The sequence below is a fragment of the Haemaphysalis longicornis genome, unplaced genomic scaffold, assembly GCF_048455015.1.
Source record: "Haemaphysalis longicornis isolate Haplotype H1 unplaced genomic scaffold, Haemaphysalis longicornis Haplotype H1 scaffold_1, whole genome shotgun sequence".
In the NCBI taxonomy this organism is placed as follows: Eukaryota; Metazoa; Arthropoda; class Arachnida; order Ixodida; family Ixodidae; genus Haemaphysalis; species Haemaphysalis longicornis.
Genome location: NW_027526203.1, coordinates 89,364,892 through 89,380,892, shown reverse-complemented (window position 1 = coordinate 89,380,892; position 16,001 = coordinate 89,364,892). Strand labels below are relative to the sequence as shown.

The following is a 16,001-nucleotide window of genomic DNA, read 5'->3' as shown; positions in this document are numbered from 1 at the left end:
TACTAGTGTAGCGCCAGAGTGGAAACTTTTTTTTTATAAAATTAAAGTAAGCTACAACCCGGTGTTAGACGATCTGTCTTCTCCGTCTCTGCGCCGCGGACGGAGGCGACGAGATTTGCGGAAGAGAAGCAGGAGGAGGAAGAAGAAATACTTCTGTTATTTCTGAGCGGCCCAGAGTGCAGCCCTGGGGAGTGATTCCTCCTTCTCTGGGGCCCATATGCAGTCCGCGCAGCCTGTGTTCTGTCCACCCCCTGAAGCTGGGTAGGTAGACAGGGCCTGGACAGCAGCATCTCCCATTGCTCTTGTTGGGTAGTTGATGGAAAGAGAGGAGGGCGGTCAGGGCTAAAGAGCAAAATTTACATTCAGCGTCGTAGCGATTCGGATACATTAAGTGAAGACGCGTAGGCTGTGGGAAGGAGCCCGGATTGTATGAGCCGTGTGGTAGGTTGTTGTTCTCTCGAAAGGTCAGGGTAAGGCGAAGGTACGGTCTGTCTCAGAAGGTGATAATGCTAGGTTATCTCCCTGAACGTGACACGCGGGTGACTGTCCTCGTGCAGCTCCATAGAACGGGAGGTAAAAGCGCAGGCTTGTTGGGTGGGCGTATTTGTTGCCCTCCATTGAAGCGTGAGGGGGTGTCCAGATGAGGTGAATGGAACCGTTTGGGGAGTGTTTTTTTAACACGCGCAGTGCAGGTCAGCACACCCAACCCTACTGGTAATTCCAGTAGGCTTTCTCAGAATCGTTGATTATCCTCCGAACCCCTGGTTGAGCGAGAGCCAAGGTGATGGCTGCCTTTTCTGCTGCCGTCATTTCTTGGGTCCTGAGCGAGGTACACGCAAGGAGGTTGATTCTGGAAGGAGCCACGATGATGGCGTATTGCTGCCCCCGATGTTTGGAGGCATCTGTGTAGATAACTGCATGATCCCCACCGAGGGTGGTGTTTAGCACTTGAGCCCGTGCTTTTCGGTGACCCTCGTCATGTGAGGGGTTCATATTTGTAAGCAAAGGGAGCATCTTTAGTTTCAGTCGCCAAAAGTCTGTGAGTACGTCAAGCTGAGTGACATTTTGGGCTGCCCAGCCAATCTGGTTAAGCATGCGGTTACCCATCTCTGTTCTGAGTCGGACCTTCTGGTTAGAAAGATGGCCTTCTATCAGCTCTTCCACCGTGTTGTGGAGCCCTGTGCTAAGCAGCCTCTGTGTGGACGCACTAATGATAAGACCAATGGCCTGCTCGACCGCCTTTCTAATCATTATATAAAGCATCTCTATGTCTTCCTTGTCGAGAAGAAGATAGGGGTTTGTCGTAAGTAACTCTCGAGAGGACAAAAGCTTCAATTAATATTACGGTACCCGATTCTTTTAGGCCTCGCTTCTTGGTGGCAACTCGCCTGATCATGTGTATGATTAGATTAATGCTGTTTTTGAGGCGCTGCAAGGAGACGTCACTCTTGGTGTTGGCCTGGAAATGTAGGCCCAGGATCTTGATGCTGGGGTTTGGAGTGATGGCCTGACCATCAAGGAGTATTTGAATGTATTCCTTGGTTTGGCGTGAGGGCGGACGACAAGGAGCTGTGATTGTTTACGTGAACACTGGAGGCCACAGGCTTGATAGCCCATTGGCGGACTAGAAGTGAGATGCCATGCATTGGTGTGAGCTTCCTTTAATTTTGGTAACTCTTAGCACATGAGCAAGGTGCGCAGAGGGCCGCTAGACGGGCGTGAGTGGTCGCGTGACGCTTTCACGTGGCATTCAGCGAGAACAATGGGGGTAAACCCGTAGATGTGCTTGGTGAGTACACCACCTGTCTTCCCTGTCTTCGCGTGGACTCGTAGCTAAATCGGTAAGACAACGGGCTTCCGCTTTGTTAGTCTATTAGTTCCAGGTTCGATTCCCGGCGGTGCCAGGAAGTTCTTTTATTTGTTCGCTGGAGTTTTCTGCTGACACCAACGGTCGCGAAAGAACCCTTGGGGGGTAGAGGTAAAAAGCTTTGCTTTAAAATGATACAATAGTTCAGTGCTCTTCTTACAAATACCTAGGCGTCAATATAACACCCAATCTTTCATGGTCGGCACACATTAGTTTTTTGTGCGAAAGCCTCAAAACATTACGTTATATATTTTTTCTTTTTTTAAAGCATTATCACTTTCTTACATACAGCAAACTAAAGTAACAGGAACAAAAGGTGCCAAACTGCACCTGTCTGGGTTCCTGACTCCATACATTCTGCATAACAGGGAAACGGAAACAAGCTCAACTACAATAGAAACACAGAGAAAGTACACACAGGTGAATAGGTACTAGGGATTATATATAGAAAAAAAACGTATATGATATACAAAACCGCGGTTACATCGCAAAACAAAAACGTAAGCAGACAGCATCACACGGAAAATACAAACGAAGTCAATGATTTCTTGAAGCAACTAAGAAATGGGCACTGATCAATTATGTCCATTAAGTCCTTGTTTTTATTCAAGAGGCTAGGAATTAGGTGGTGTAAACATTGAAAGCCGCAATTGGTTGGGATCTTCGGCGTTTTGTACTTACTAGTGCTAAATTCGAAAACTGATTTCTGGTTAGATACGCATGTTCAAACTGCTCCCCACTTTCGTTTATGTGTGAATACACGTACATCGCAAGCTTGCGCTTGTGAAGCTGGAACACATCGATCATACCATATTTGGCGCAAACATCTCCAACACTGTAAACATTGCTTATCTTCAGTTTTCTTAAGTTTTAAGTTCTTAAGTATATGTTAAGTTTTCTAATGCTCTAATAGATCTTTTTGAAGTTCAAACAGTGCACGCAAATCGGAATGTGTTGTAGTGCCCCAAATTAGCAGACAATACTGCAAATGTGACTGAATCATGGCAGAATATATAATGGTTCTAAACCTTGCAGGAATTTGGTTCCTTACCTTCCACAATGCGCCTATTATGCGTGAAAATTTTATTTTTATATGATCGATATGTTGATTCCAGGATAAATATTCGTTAAAAAACACTCGCAAAAATTTATTAGTGTTAGTGGATTGAATTACGTTATTGCGGAAGCAAAGTAAAAAATTTTCTGACGGGGGTGTATTTCGGGCTGTGAACATAACTTACTTTGTTTTGTTTATATTTACCTGCAATTCATTAGCGTAAAGCCAATGAGAGAGTTCCTCTAGCCAACAATTCGAATCTATTTGTGGTTTCATTAGGTCACTTCCAGAAAAGAAAACATTTGTGTCATCTGCGTACAAAACTATTTCTTGCGTGTGAGGAATATTGGGAATATCATTAATCTAAAGCAAGAAAAGGAGAGGACCGAGTATCGATCCTTGGGGTACTCCCACTTGTATCGAACGAAAATCGGACGACGTGGCACCTAGCAATACAAACTGCTTATGATCGGTCAAATAGCTTTTGATTAGTTTTGTGCAACTCCTCTAATGCCGTATGGACCTATGTTGTACAATAAGATGTCGTGTTTTACGGAGTCGAACGCCTTCCGTATATCAAGGAAAAGTCCCACCGTATACAGTTTATTCTCAATGTTTTCTATCAGCTTTTCTTTAACTCCTATTAACGCAAACTCAGTCGACTTTTTCTTTCGGAAACCGAATTGTTGAGGAGCTATCACTTGCAAACTTTCTAAGTATTCATTTATTGGGGTAAAAATTACTCGTTCTATAATTTTGGAAAAAACGTTAAGAATCGAAATTGGACGATAGTTATTTAAATCATCTTTTGGACCACCTTTGTGAAGAACCGTCACACGGGCAACCTTGAGTTCATCTGGAAACACTCCGTCGCGAAGTATACAATTGCATACATGGTTAAATGGTGCTGCAATAAGAGAAGCTACGGCTTTTATTGGTCCAGCCTTGATTTTGTCAGGGCCTGCTGTGCTATTATTATTCAAGGAACCGATAATATTTTGTACTTCTAACTCGTCCGATGGCCTTAAAAAGATACTTCCTTGAACATGGGAGTTAATGTAGGTTACGGGATGACGTTTTTTTGCCGATCGTTGGGCTAGACCACACGACAGGAAGTGTTCATTAAACTTGTCAGATAATTGTGTACCAGAAATCGTTACACCATTGACATTTATTTCTGTAGGTACTGTATTACCTTGTGCATTGTTCAGCTCATTAAAAGCTTTCCAAAATTTGTGTTGTTGATCAATATTTTCAACCTTATGTCTGTAGTAGGAATCTTTGGCTTTCCTAATTTCTGTATTTACTTCAATGCGAAGCTTTTTAAACTCCTTAAATACCTCAACATTTTTGGTCTGGAGAAATTCTGCAAATAATTTATTTTTTCTGCTAATACTACTATAAATAGAAACCGATATCCACGGTTTTCTAACCTTTTTATGCTTCTTCAAAATATATGCTGGAAAAGCCCTGTGGTACGCATCAATAACTTTACGATAAAAAGTTGAAAACGCTCAGTTTGCGTCATTTTCATTTAAAACATCAGACCAGTCTAATCGAGATAACAGACTGAAATGTAGCTACAATTTCATCCTTAATTTTTCTCACTTTCTGCAAAGAGTTAGGTATTTCTACGCAGATATGGTAATTCAAAACATAGAATAGAATCAATAATATTTACACTCAATGCACCAGAAGCCCTTTTGTTTTGTACAGCATTAGCGAAGCACACATCAATAGAAGTTTCAGTAAGAGGGGTAATTCGTGTTGCACAGTTTATAAGGTTGTCATAACCATATGATAACATAGTGGTCAGAAATTCGCTTTGTGCACTCCCCGTCGACATTAGATCAATATTTATATCTCCTACAATAACTGATTTTAGTTTTGAAAGGGACACATGAATAAGAAATTTTTCCAAACAGTCGAAGAAGTTTTTCATTCTTCTATCGGGAGGCTTGTACACAACTGTTATTCAAGTGCCACAGTTAGCTGTTAATATTTCATAATCTCTCGTAACTGACAAAAAGTCTGGCACAAGCGAGCACTTCACACCAGCCTTCACACAAAGAGAAACACCGCCACCTTTTCTTTCTGTTCTAAATAAACCGAAGTGCTCGTAACCCTCAAAACAGCAGACATCGCTCGTACAAGAGAACCACGTCTTAGTAAAGCACAAAACACTGAATTCCAGTGAAAGTTCACTGAAAAATAGTTCAAGTTGTTCCGTCTTGTTTCTTAGACTACAAGCATTCAAATGAAACAATGACAACGCCTTACGAGTCCATTTGTTGGCTGATACATACTCTTTAAAGTAATCAGTCGTGTATACTGAACCATCTATTATAGTGACTTATTTCCGTTAACGAACACGAGTCCTTCATTTGATTTTTTTGAGATCGCCCTCAGAAAGAATTCTGATATTTGGGGCTGCGGGCTGCTTCTTGACCAGAATCTTTCCATTTATTTTCCAAGCGAACTGGTAGTTCATCTCAGCAGCTTTTGTACGCGTGAGCCACAGGAGCCTTTTGTTGTAAGGCGTGAGATTCTCATAAAACCGGACAGGTGACTCCCCCTTCCTCAGTTTCTTGGCTTTTGCCTTCGAACTTTTTTTCGTGGATTTGGACGTGAACCGAACAATTATTGCAGGCACGTTCCAAGACCGTACTGGCAGCCGATGGATGCCCTCAATCTCCCCCTCTGTTATCTCGTGAAGCTGCAGTGACGCCCCAAACTCATTCACTAGAGCTAGCACATCATCATTGGGTTTCACGGGAAGTTTATGAATTTCTAAATTCAACCTCCTTCGATATTGTTCCAACTGATTCAATTCATGTCTCAGATGTTTAATTTCGTTAGGAGAGCTGGCCTCCTCTACCTTTCCGAGCCGTCCTTCAAGGCCGGCTATGGCTTTGTCCTGCTTGTCTAACTTGTCAACAAACTCATCATACTTGTTGGCAAGCATTTCTACCGACTTTTCAATGGCATCAACTGTTACCTTCATGCCAAGGAGGGCATCCACTTTTAAGGTGAGTGGAAGTAGTAGTTCCAGTTTTTCACTAATGTTGGACAGTTCAGTATTGCTGGGCCTTCTACACTCCGTATTTTCAGATGATGCATCGCTACCTGAGCTCACACAGGTCGAGCACCTCCACGCGGCTTTCTTCTCGCGAGGCATCTTCCTAAACACCTTACTAGTAACGCCAGAACAACCTCCCACATGACAAGAGAGTTGACATTCAGAGCATACGAAGAAGTTCCCATTAGCTGCGAGCAGTTTGTTACAAGACAAACAGGCTTCAGGTGACCCGCTCCTCGTTTTAGTTCCAGACATAGACAACTTGGTATAGAGCACTACGAGCACTACGACTAAGAACATAGAGCACTACGTCTACGGAGGCAGCAGAGACGGCAGAAATCCCATTAAGAGTACTCGCTAAGTATAAAAAAAAGAAACACCAACCTGTGAAAGTCAAGAACGCCGTTTGTAGAACGGAGCCGATTCAAGCTGCCGGTCTCTGCTGCCCCGTTCACAGAATGACGACGACGGTGGGTGGTTGTCCGCCAGTTGAGATGCGCCGGATAAAGTGCGCAGAACGCAGTTCCGGTGCAGCCTTCTTGCTGGTCGTCTTTCGGCAGGAAAAATCCAGTCCACCGCAGAAATTATGACGACGGGGCTCGGTCAGGCAAAGCGTTCCTCGTGGGCTTGCGGCGTCGACGGCTCGTACACTCAGCTGCACAAGTTCGGAGTACAAACCTGCGAAAGTCAAGAACGCCGTTTGTAGAACGGAGCCGATTGAAGCTGCCGGTCTCTGCTGCCCCGTTCACAGAATGATCCGGCGAAATCTACGAAATTCTCTAACAAGCGTCCGTAAACTGGTCTATTTCACTTATATAAGCCCCCAGCTGGAATTTGCGTCTTCAGTATGGTCCCTTTTCCAGGATTACTTAACCACAATGATAGAGTTCATACAAAACTGAACCGCCCCGTTTATATCTCGCAATTATAGCACTCATTGCAGTGTAACAACATTAAAACAAGAACATTCAATTTCATCATTGCACATTCGCCGCTCTGTTGCACTGTTATGTTTGCTACATAAATATATTCGCAGCAGAACACTGTCTACGCTACCCCTAACAGCACCATTGCGCATGTCCAGACGTCTTTGCTTCACTCGCATCTACGGCAAAACGAAGGCATTCAACTTATCAGCGCTTCCTAAGGCCATATCATTGTGGAACGATCTTCCCGACTGCCTTGCCTCTATCACCGATCCAGATTCATTTCGCGAACATGTGTGTAACCATTTTTCATCACAATAATATCGCTTTAGCTTCATGCCTAGTTTCACGTTTCTCTCTTGGTTCTCTTTAGTTTTTGCTGTACTCACCGTGGTCTTGCTATTTATGTTGGTACGGGCCCCCGTACGGCTGGCAGTGTGTCGTTTTTGGACAATGCGTGTGTATGTTGTACACCTGGGCCTTCCGATTTTTTTACTATGCTTTATCTATGATGTATGTTATTGTTATCCCAGTTTTTGTCGCTCAGTCGCACTGCCGTTGCTGCTCACTTGAATTCTATACCTTGGCCTTCCGAATGTTTTTACTGTGTTTCTTTCTTGTACCCTGAATTTCTCGTTATCCAATCTTTCTGCATATCGGCAAAACTTCGCGTTTTTACATTTATTTCACTGTCAGTTACTGCTCATGTTTTGTCACGATTTTGCGTTACTTTCTGTGTATTCCTTGTTGTTGATGACCGCCCTATTGCTCTTTGAAGTTTGTACCCCCCTTACTCAATGCTCTCATTGAGCTTGTAAGGTACCACAAATAAATAAATAAATAAACAAATCTACTGAACTGGTTCATTTCTTAGCAATTTTGTTACTAAAACCCTTGATCAGGAACGATATTGCCACCATGCGATGCCTCCTTTAGCAGTGCAGGCCAAAAGCACCGTTCCATGTAATGAACCTGTGCCATGGCGTGAAGGCAGTCCCAGAAAGATGTTTTCCTCTTAATTTGGTGAAAATGTTCTTTTTCTTCAAATTTTCGATTTTTTATGGCACAGAAGAATGGCCAAAACAAAGGACCACATCGTAATTATCAAGTCAGGATGTTTAAGGAATGCATGTGCAATGTGGGTATACATTTGCATTCAGTTGATCTGGATTGTGTATGTTTCGGTGCGTGATTCGCCCACCCGTTCGGAGCCACTGATAATATTTTATATTAAATGCAGGATAATATATTCATAGTGAAAAATAAGTTAATTTTCAAGAACCTTTCTCGTATATCTGCAGTCATACCGCCACCCCACCTGCCAGCATCGACGCTACCATTATCAGCATACCGTCATCTACCGACATGCCATTGTCCACGAGCATGCCAACATCCAATACCTTGCCGTCGTGCCAGCATGCCCTCATGTGCCGTTCCGCTATCATCAATACCATTACCATATTCCAGTATGATGATGTTTGATGCCTTCCATCAACTCCACATTTTCAATACGATGTTTACCTGCAGAAAAGGCGTCGAGAGAACATAGCCAGGCTAGCAATAAATTGAAATTCCATAAATTGAAAAAAGTGGGGTAGCTAGCGGGAGAAAAAAACCGCGTGTGAGAACTTAGTACATGCAAAAATCAAACAAAAAGTCACCACTGGTTGACAGAAAAACAGCGTAACGACAAAAGCACATCCAGAAAGTTTCAGAACCATGTAACGAGTAGGCTGAAAATGTAATATCAATCCAAAGAATGTCAGTGGTTTACCAAACCATTTAGAAGGTGAGCAAGCATTGCTAGTTATTCATCCAGTGATTATGATAACTTTAGGGAAATAGAGGAACTGATATATCCACCGAATGCTACTGAGACACGAAAGACTGCGGGAAGGGTAATAATTATAAAATTTTGACGAGAGAAGAGCAGAGGTAAAAATTTACCCCCAAATATCAGTGATACGGGCGAAATACCAATGCGACTGATAAACATGGTTGTAGTAAACGGAAACGTATTATTGATCAGGGAACTACATAATGTGATGCAACCAAACAAACGGAGAAAGAGTGGCTCCAGATGAAGGACAAGGAGCCGCTAGCGTATGAATAACTACACATAAATGATGCAATATTCTGTTGGAATCAAGATAAAAGACAATTACGTTCCTATTAAAGAAACCTCACCTCATTTTGTCCCCCGAAAAAACCAAGACAGTCTACCAGTACTACGTCCTCGCCGGACACGAGATCACGCGACGTCAGCTTTCTAAACACCAATGCCCGAACTATGCTGAACAAACTTGATGCAATTGAATGCTCACTTGCAGGTTTGGAACCCCAATTTTAGCAATGACATTTATTGTCACGCGAATCTATCTTGGCACATATGTAGCATTTTTAGCTCTCAGATGTAAAATTTGTTGCTGGAGAGATTTATTTGCGCTATGTTACATGTTTGAGCTGCTTTTTTTTGTTTTTCTTGTTCTCGCAGATTGTAATATGCGCGTGTGTATGCGTAAATATCTGTAATAATGTGTGTTTATGTGTGCATGTGTTCTTTCTTTTCTCATAAAGGAAGCTTGCTTATTCACAGGCTTCTTGCATGCACATTACGTTGGCCCACCTGCTATGCTATCGAATGAGGGTGGTAGTATTGGAAATAAATAAATAAATAAATAAATGCGGAAGTCACTATCATACACTATTATACGAAAAGACAGGGCCACGCGCGTTTGGCGGGGGGGTGGTAGGTGTCCTGATTACGAAGGACATACCTTTTACTGTACTACTTGAAGTTGTACACGTCGAGGCAGTATAGGTATTTGGCGGATGCAAAAAGAATGCGTTTATGAAGCCCCACAGCCAGCCGTGACGTCATGGAAAAGCTATATATCTACATGCAAACTCATGTGCAAAGTGTGGGTGACCTAAGTCTGCAAAATGTTGGCTGCTGAAACTCAGAATTTTCATCCCCATACTCCGAGGTATATCAGGTCCTGCTTTAACCTCTATCAAGGAACCAACACACGTTGAAGGATCAATATCGGCAATGCTTGATTTATTATTCCCGAATGACCACTTTCGAACTGATGAAATGAAACCAAAGGTCCTCGACAGTATATGTCATCATAAAATTGTCTTGTGCATGGCTACTGTTTTAGAAAAAGGAGCTCATTCTAATTGGAAAATCAAGCTTCCCGACTTCAGTAGCGCAGATGACGCCAGCATAACCAACTACTGCACTCTGAATTACCTGTATTCGAAGACCTATCTAATCACAACGTAGACAACAATATCCTATGGGAAAAATTCAAGGCTATCGCATATCACTGCGTTGGTAGCTATGTTCCTCAGAAAACCAAACGACAGATAAACAGAACCCGTGGATTTCATTTTAGAATTTTTAGAATCACGAAGACGCTGGCAAAAGCAAAAGAGAAAGCCTGGTGGCCCGGAATTTTATGGGACATTGAAGACGCCGTTAAGCGTCGTCATAAATGCGCCGAAACCACCCACAACAGGAAAACCTCTCAAACCAACACCATTTCCAGAAAGGCCCCGTCGGCGGATAGCAATGAACCTTTGCATCCAGCACAACAAGTGGTGGCTGATCATCACAGATTATTAGTCCAGATATCCGGAGATCGCACGTCTTGATCAGCCATCGGCTTGATCAAGTATGTCAGTAAGTAGTTAAAGTTCTGTATCTTCGGCAGCTCGGTATTTTCATTGATCGTACGTTACAATGATGCCAAAACGCTTGCCAGTCATGGAGATTTCCTGAGAACGCTGGGATCTGGAGCTTGGGAAGCGTAACCATCCGATGACGTGACGCAGTGTGCCCGCCTGACGCACCAATGGGATCAATGACTGGAGCAGCTGTCCCTGCGCTGGTGACGGAATCGGTCGCGCTGGGCACCCTCTGGGCATTTCGTAGGAGGAAGCGTGCTTGAGAGACGGCGAAGATATCTTACGGGTATACTCTGCCGCTACTTCGAGCTCCTGCTCCAGCCCGTCGTCATCCGTGGCATCGGCGATTTTCTCGTTGAGGTCGGTGAGCTCAGGCTCTCGCTGTACGTTGTAGTCGACGTTAGAGCTCAGGGTTGCAGCGTCGGGACAAGGCTGCTGCAGCAGGTCTTCAGCTGGGTGAGAGCTCGCGTGACGCCGCTCCTGACGACGCCAAGAGTCTTTCGAAGGCAGTCTATCGACAAAACCATGCGGGTGATGCTCAGGAGGGCGATTTTCCCGGGTTTTGGCACAACCTATATTTTTCTGATCTAAGTTGTACTACCCCCCCCCACTGTAATGCCTCAGGCGCTGTGGGTACTGTGTAAATAAATAAATAAATAAAAGATGTCGCGGAAGCTACTGAGAGTCACGACCCAGAGCCCTAGACCGAGCTACCCATGCTTCTTTTCGATGTCATCGTGGCGCGTGCTTATCGTGGCGCGTGCTCACGCCTGCTTCGTTATCTTCCTCCTTTTGTACAACACAACGCAAGAACTTTTTTTCTGGATTGTGTTTAAAACCATTCTTATCTGCCCAGCTGGCAAGTTTTTCAATACCAAGCAGGACCTGACGTTCACAGATTGAGATATTAGATGATTTAAAAGATATCTGCACGTCGTCTACTACATAGAGTAAGAAATGGTAGCTGGCAATGCCGTACCAAGAGTTCATTTTAATTATAAAGAGAGTACAGCTTGGAGCTATACCTTGCGGCACGCCGTTTTCTTGCACATGAATCCTTGACATGAATCCTTGACCAACTCTTAAGCGAAACGTTATTTCAGACATGTAACTAGCAAGGGTGTTTAGCATATGGCACGAAACACCGAAAGACTTCAGGTCACTGAGGATCCCGTAACGCCAAGCGGTGTCATGGGCCTTCTCAAGATAAAAAAAAACCGTTGGGCAAAACTGTTTATGAATGAAAACGTCCTTGATGTATGATTCAAGGGCGAGAAGTTGGTCATGCGTGGATCGCCCCGCCCTTAAGCCGGCCTGGCAGCCCTCGAGAAGACCGTTGTACTCAAGAAAGTACACAAGTCTCCTGTTTATCGTCTTCTCGAAGAGCTTGCACAGGCAGGTTGTGAGGGAGAGGTTGGGTCCTTCCGCTCCTTCAGGAAAGACACAACTATGGCCTCCCTCCAATACTTTGGAATGTGCCCCGGAACCCATATTTTGTTGTAGAGGTGGAGGAGTCTTTTGTGTGTGTCTGCGTGTAGGTGTTGTAACATTGTGTATGTAATGTTGTCTGCAGATGGATGTAATGTCTGCGCGGCTTACAGGTGCCGCGAGCTATCTTCAGCTCCTGAAATGAAAAGGCGGAGTTATATGCAGTGTTAGACTTATTGTTATCTCTCAAGGACTTCTGCTGACAGGATGTTTTGTGTTTTATGAAAGTGTTGGTGTAGTGTGCTGAACTGGACAGGTGTTGGTAGTGTTGTGCGAGCGTGCTAGCCTGGTCTTCCAGTGTGCCCCCTGTTGTACTAACCAGGGGCAGGCTGTGTGTTTGTTTTTTCTTTGAGTTTTCGTATAAGTGTCCAAGTTTTTGAGTGTGGGTGTACGAGTTTATGGATGTGACGAATGCGCGCCAACTCTCCCTTTTTGCCTCACGGCGCCCGCGTTTTCCAAGTCATTTTGCCCGTTTGAAGAATACAAGGCAATCGGACGTAGAGTACCGGCGAAGGACACCCCACGCCTTGTTCTGAGCCTCTCGTGCTCGCCTGCAGTCCTCGTCCCACCAGAGCCTCCTGGGGTGTCGCGGGGCAGCATAGGTGTGAGGAATGGACTTTCTGTCAGCAGCAAGGATGTGCGGCCATAGGAGTTGGGGAGTTTCGTTTACGTTTAAGTGTGATATGGCTGTGTGCTGTAATTTAGATGTATCTGTGGAAGTGCTCCAGTTAGCTTTCGCTGGTTAAACTTGCTATGTGAAGAGGAACTGTTCGAGCCTTTACCTATATATGTTAATTTCGCTGGGAAGGGGTCGCTACCATATGGGTGTGTGCCCATGTCCCACTCGAGTGATGGAATGAGAACTCCAGAAGTGGATGCGAAGTCAAGGTATGAATATGTGTTGTGTACTTGCACCATCTCGCACACATCCACCGCGGTGGCTCAGTGGCGAAGGCGTTGCGTTGCTGAGCACGAGGTCGCGGGTTCGATTCCCGGCCGCGGCGGCCGCTTTTCTGATGGAGGCGAAAAGCAAAAACGTCCGTGTGTACGAGATTTCGGCGCACAATAAAGATCCCCAGGTGGTCAAAATTAATCCGGAGCCCTCCACTACGGCGCGCCTCATCGCCTGCGTTGCGTCGGTGCGTTAAACCCTACAATCAATCAATCAATCTCGCACACGCTGCTGGCCATCGCGTAACCCTTCATTGGCTCCCTGGACACTGTGGTGTCCTAGGAAATCAGAGAGCAGCTGAGGCTGCACGCAGGGGCCTAGAAATGAAATACAAAAAAAATGATTTTCTTTACAAAAAATGATGCCTGAACTATGACCAAGGCCATAGCTCTAGCAGAAGGAAACCGCTTATGGACCCTTCCGGAACATCATCATGATTTTCTGCACTTAATTGACCCACAGATAAGACTGAGGCTGCCAGAACGACTACCTCGCCGGCGGGAAACACTGTTTCATAGACTGCGACTTAATGTGGTGTTCACTAATGCCTACTTACATCGCATAGGACAAAGTACAAGCCCACATTGCTACAACTGTGTGGCCTCCGAAACCGTCGAGTATGTTCTCCTAGAGTGCTCCGCCTACACGGACGCAAGGAGTCGGTTAGAGCAAAGGATCACATGTCTTCACCCTGGACCAATTACGCTGAGCCTGCTACTTGGATCACGGCATTCTCCGTCATCTCAACGGAAAGTCCTGGATGCGTTATTTGGGTATCTTGAAGATATTGGCGTCACCGAGACTTTGTAGCCCCCCTTAAGTGGTCAGTGTATGCTACACCACATGTCCCTTTATATGACCCTCTCCTTTTTTTCCTCTTTCACCTACTACTCTTTTTACTACTCATCTGTCTTTTCCCTGTTACCCTTCCTTCAGAGTAGCATGTCGACGTACGCATGTTGGAAAACCTCATTGCCTTTCCTTGTTTAATAAAGAGCTTCTCTCTCCCTCTCCTAGTAACAGCCTAGTATGTAGGCTGTTTTTTGCTAAAAAGGCAAGCTCCCGATGATCTTAGAAACTTCTCAATGAAGCGTCTTTAACATCCGTGCGGGAAGAACCCCAGAGGGGGTTATAACCGTTGAGGTGTCCTAATGAAAGAAATGGTTCTGGTAACTTCTCTATCAGAGCATCAAACGTGGAGCTCGATAGCCCGTGATCTGGATGAATGTACAGATAGCATAACGTTGTTAACCTGTTAAACATAATTGTGTGAATTGCGACAGCATCAAGAAAGTGTTTAGATGGATAGGGTAACAGCCTAAGGATTTCCTGGCAATGACGGCCACACCTCGTGATGTTGTACCACCACCATCCCTGTCCTTTCCAAATACCATGTAGCTACTCAAAAAATTTGCGTGTCTAGAGTTTAAGTGTGTTTCCTGAAGACACATCACACATAGTTGATTCGAATGCAATATCTCCTAGACATTATCGACATTTTTAAGGAAGCCTCTTCAGTTCCATTGAATAATATTTTCTCTTTCCATTATGAAGATTTAGGAGCTACTGGAGTGTGTGTGTGTGTGTCCACGTTTTTCGTTTCGGGGCTTGTGCTCTTGGAGGGAGATTTTGGTCCCTTCTGTTGTCGTGGACATTGAAGGCCGCTCCTTGCGGTGCGTTGCAGACAATAACGGCCCGGTGTCCAGCTCGTCATCAGATGTCTTGGGAGTGCCCGACGAACTGGGCCGCCTGGACGTGGTACCCATTCGGGTGCCCTTTGTGCGAGCTGTCACCGCCACTGGCGTAGCGAGCGCCCCGGTTGGCACAAGGGGTGGGAAGAAGGTCGGAGCTGATGCGGTGGCCCCCACGTCCATGTCCTCAGTGTCTTAATTGAGGGTAGCATCCTGGTCATGCTGGTATTCCATAACTAAAATAATCGCGCAAAAAATTGGAGACACTGATGAAGTTAAGGACGGGCCACGGTGTAAGAATAGTTTCTTACACCGTGGGACGGGCACACGGCGCAAACATAGCAAAATTTCCTTCCTTATCGTCAGGGAGAACACAAAGCGAACTATCCACGAGAATGGAGGCCACCCATTTGACAGAAATCTTTGTCTTGGGTTGCTTGCACCTCACCAGAACATCCACGCCCTCCGAGACGATACGGCCTACCTCGTCGTCAGAGGCTAGCCTAGAGACGTTGCGGACGTAGGACAGCAGTTCGCGGAGCACCTCTGGCAACTACAACTACGTACCATACGAGGAATGCAGCCGTCGTAGCACTTGTCTTCGCGGAATTCCATCCATGTTCCAGAATCGGTGGCCCTGCCTGAGAATGTTCGATATGTTCTCTCGCTCGGGCCTAAGTTGGCCGTCGAGACAAGAAAATCTTCCTCCGAACTGCTGCCCAACGTCCGAGACGTCTCTACGCTAGCCCCTAACAACTAGGTAGGCCGTATCGTCTCGGAGGGCGTGGATGTTCTGGTGAGGTGCAAGCAACCCAGGCCAAAGATTTCTGTCAAACGGGTGGCCTCCATTCTCGTGGACAGTTCGCTTTGTGTTCTCTCTGCCGATAAGGAAGAGGGTTTTGCGGTGTTTGCGCCGTGTGTGTCCGGCCTTTCTTTCGTCCGTATATCCCATTTTTTGCGCAATTATTTTTTAGATATGGCCTCAGCAGCCCCCAGTCTGCTGGAGGCTTGGAAGGCTTGGAAAGGAGGGGCAGGAGCGGCATCGGTCCCGCTGGGAACGGTTGCCACCAAAACCCGTGTGGGCTGAGCAAGGGGTGTGGTGACTGGTTGGGCTGTCGGAGGCAACCCAGGAAGGGGGGGTGGGTGGGACCAGATCAGACTCGCTGAACTGTGTCCCTGTGGAAACCAGACGGCGCTCCGCCTCCCGGCTAGCTGCGTCGGCGTATCTCCCCAGGGGGAAAGAGGCGA

The 16,001-nt window shown here is 45.4% G+C and overlaps 1 protein-coding gene across 1 annotated transcript in view; it reads right to left on the bottom strand.

Annotated features, from left to right (window-relative positions):
* LOC144177964 (organic cation transporter protein-like) overlaps positions 1–6,689 on the bottom strand; it is a 326,587-nt gene extending 319,898 nt beyond the window's left edge. Inside the window, exon 1 of the mRNA XM_077705534.1 lies at positions 6,388–6,689. The gene's annotated coding sequence lies outside the window, so the exon portion shown is untranslated. The remainder of the gene's footprint in view (positions 1–6,387) is intronic.
* Positions 6,690–16,001: the final 9,312 nt, after the last annotated feature.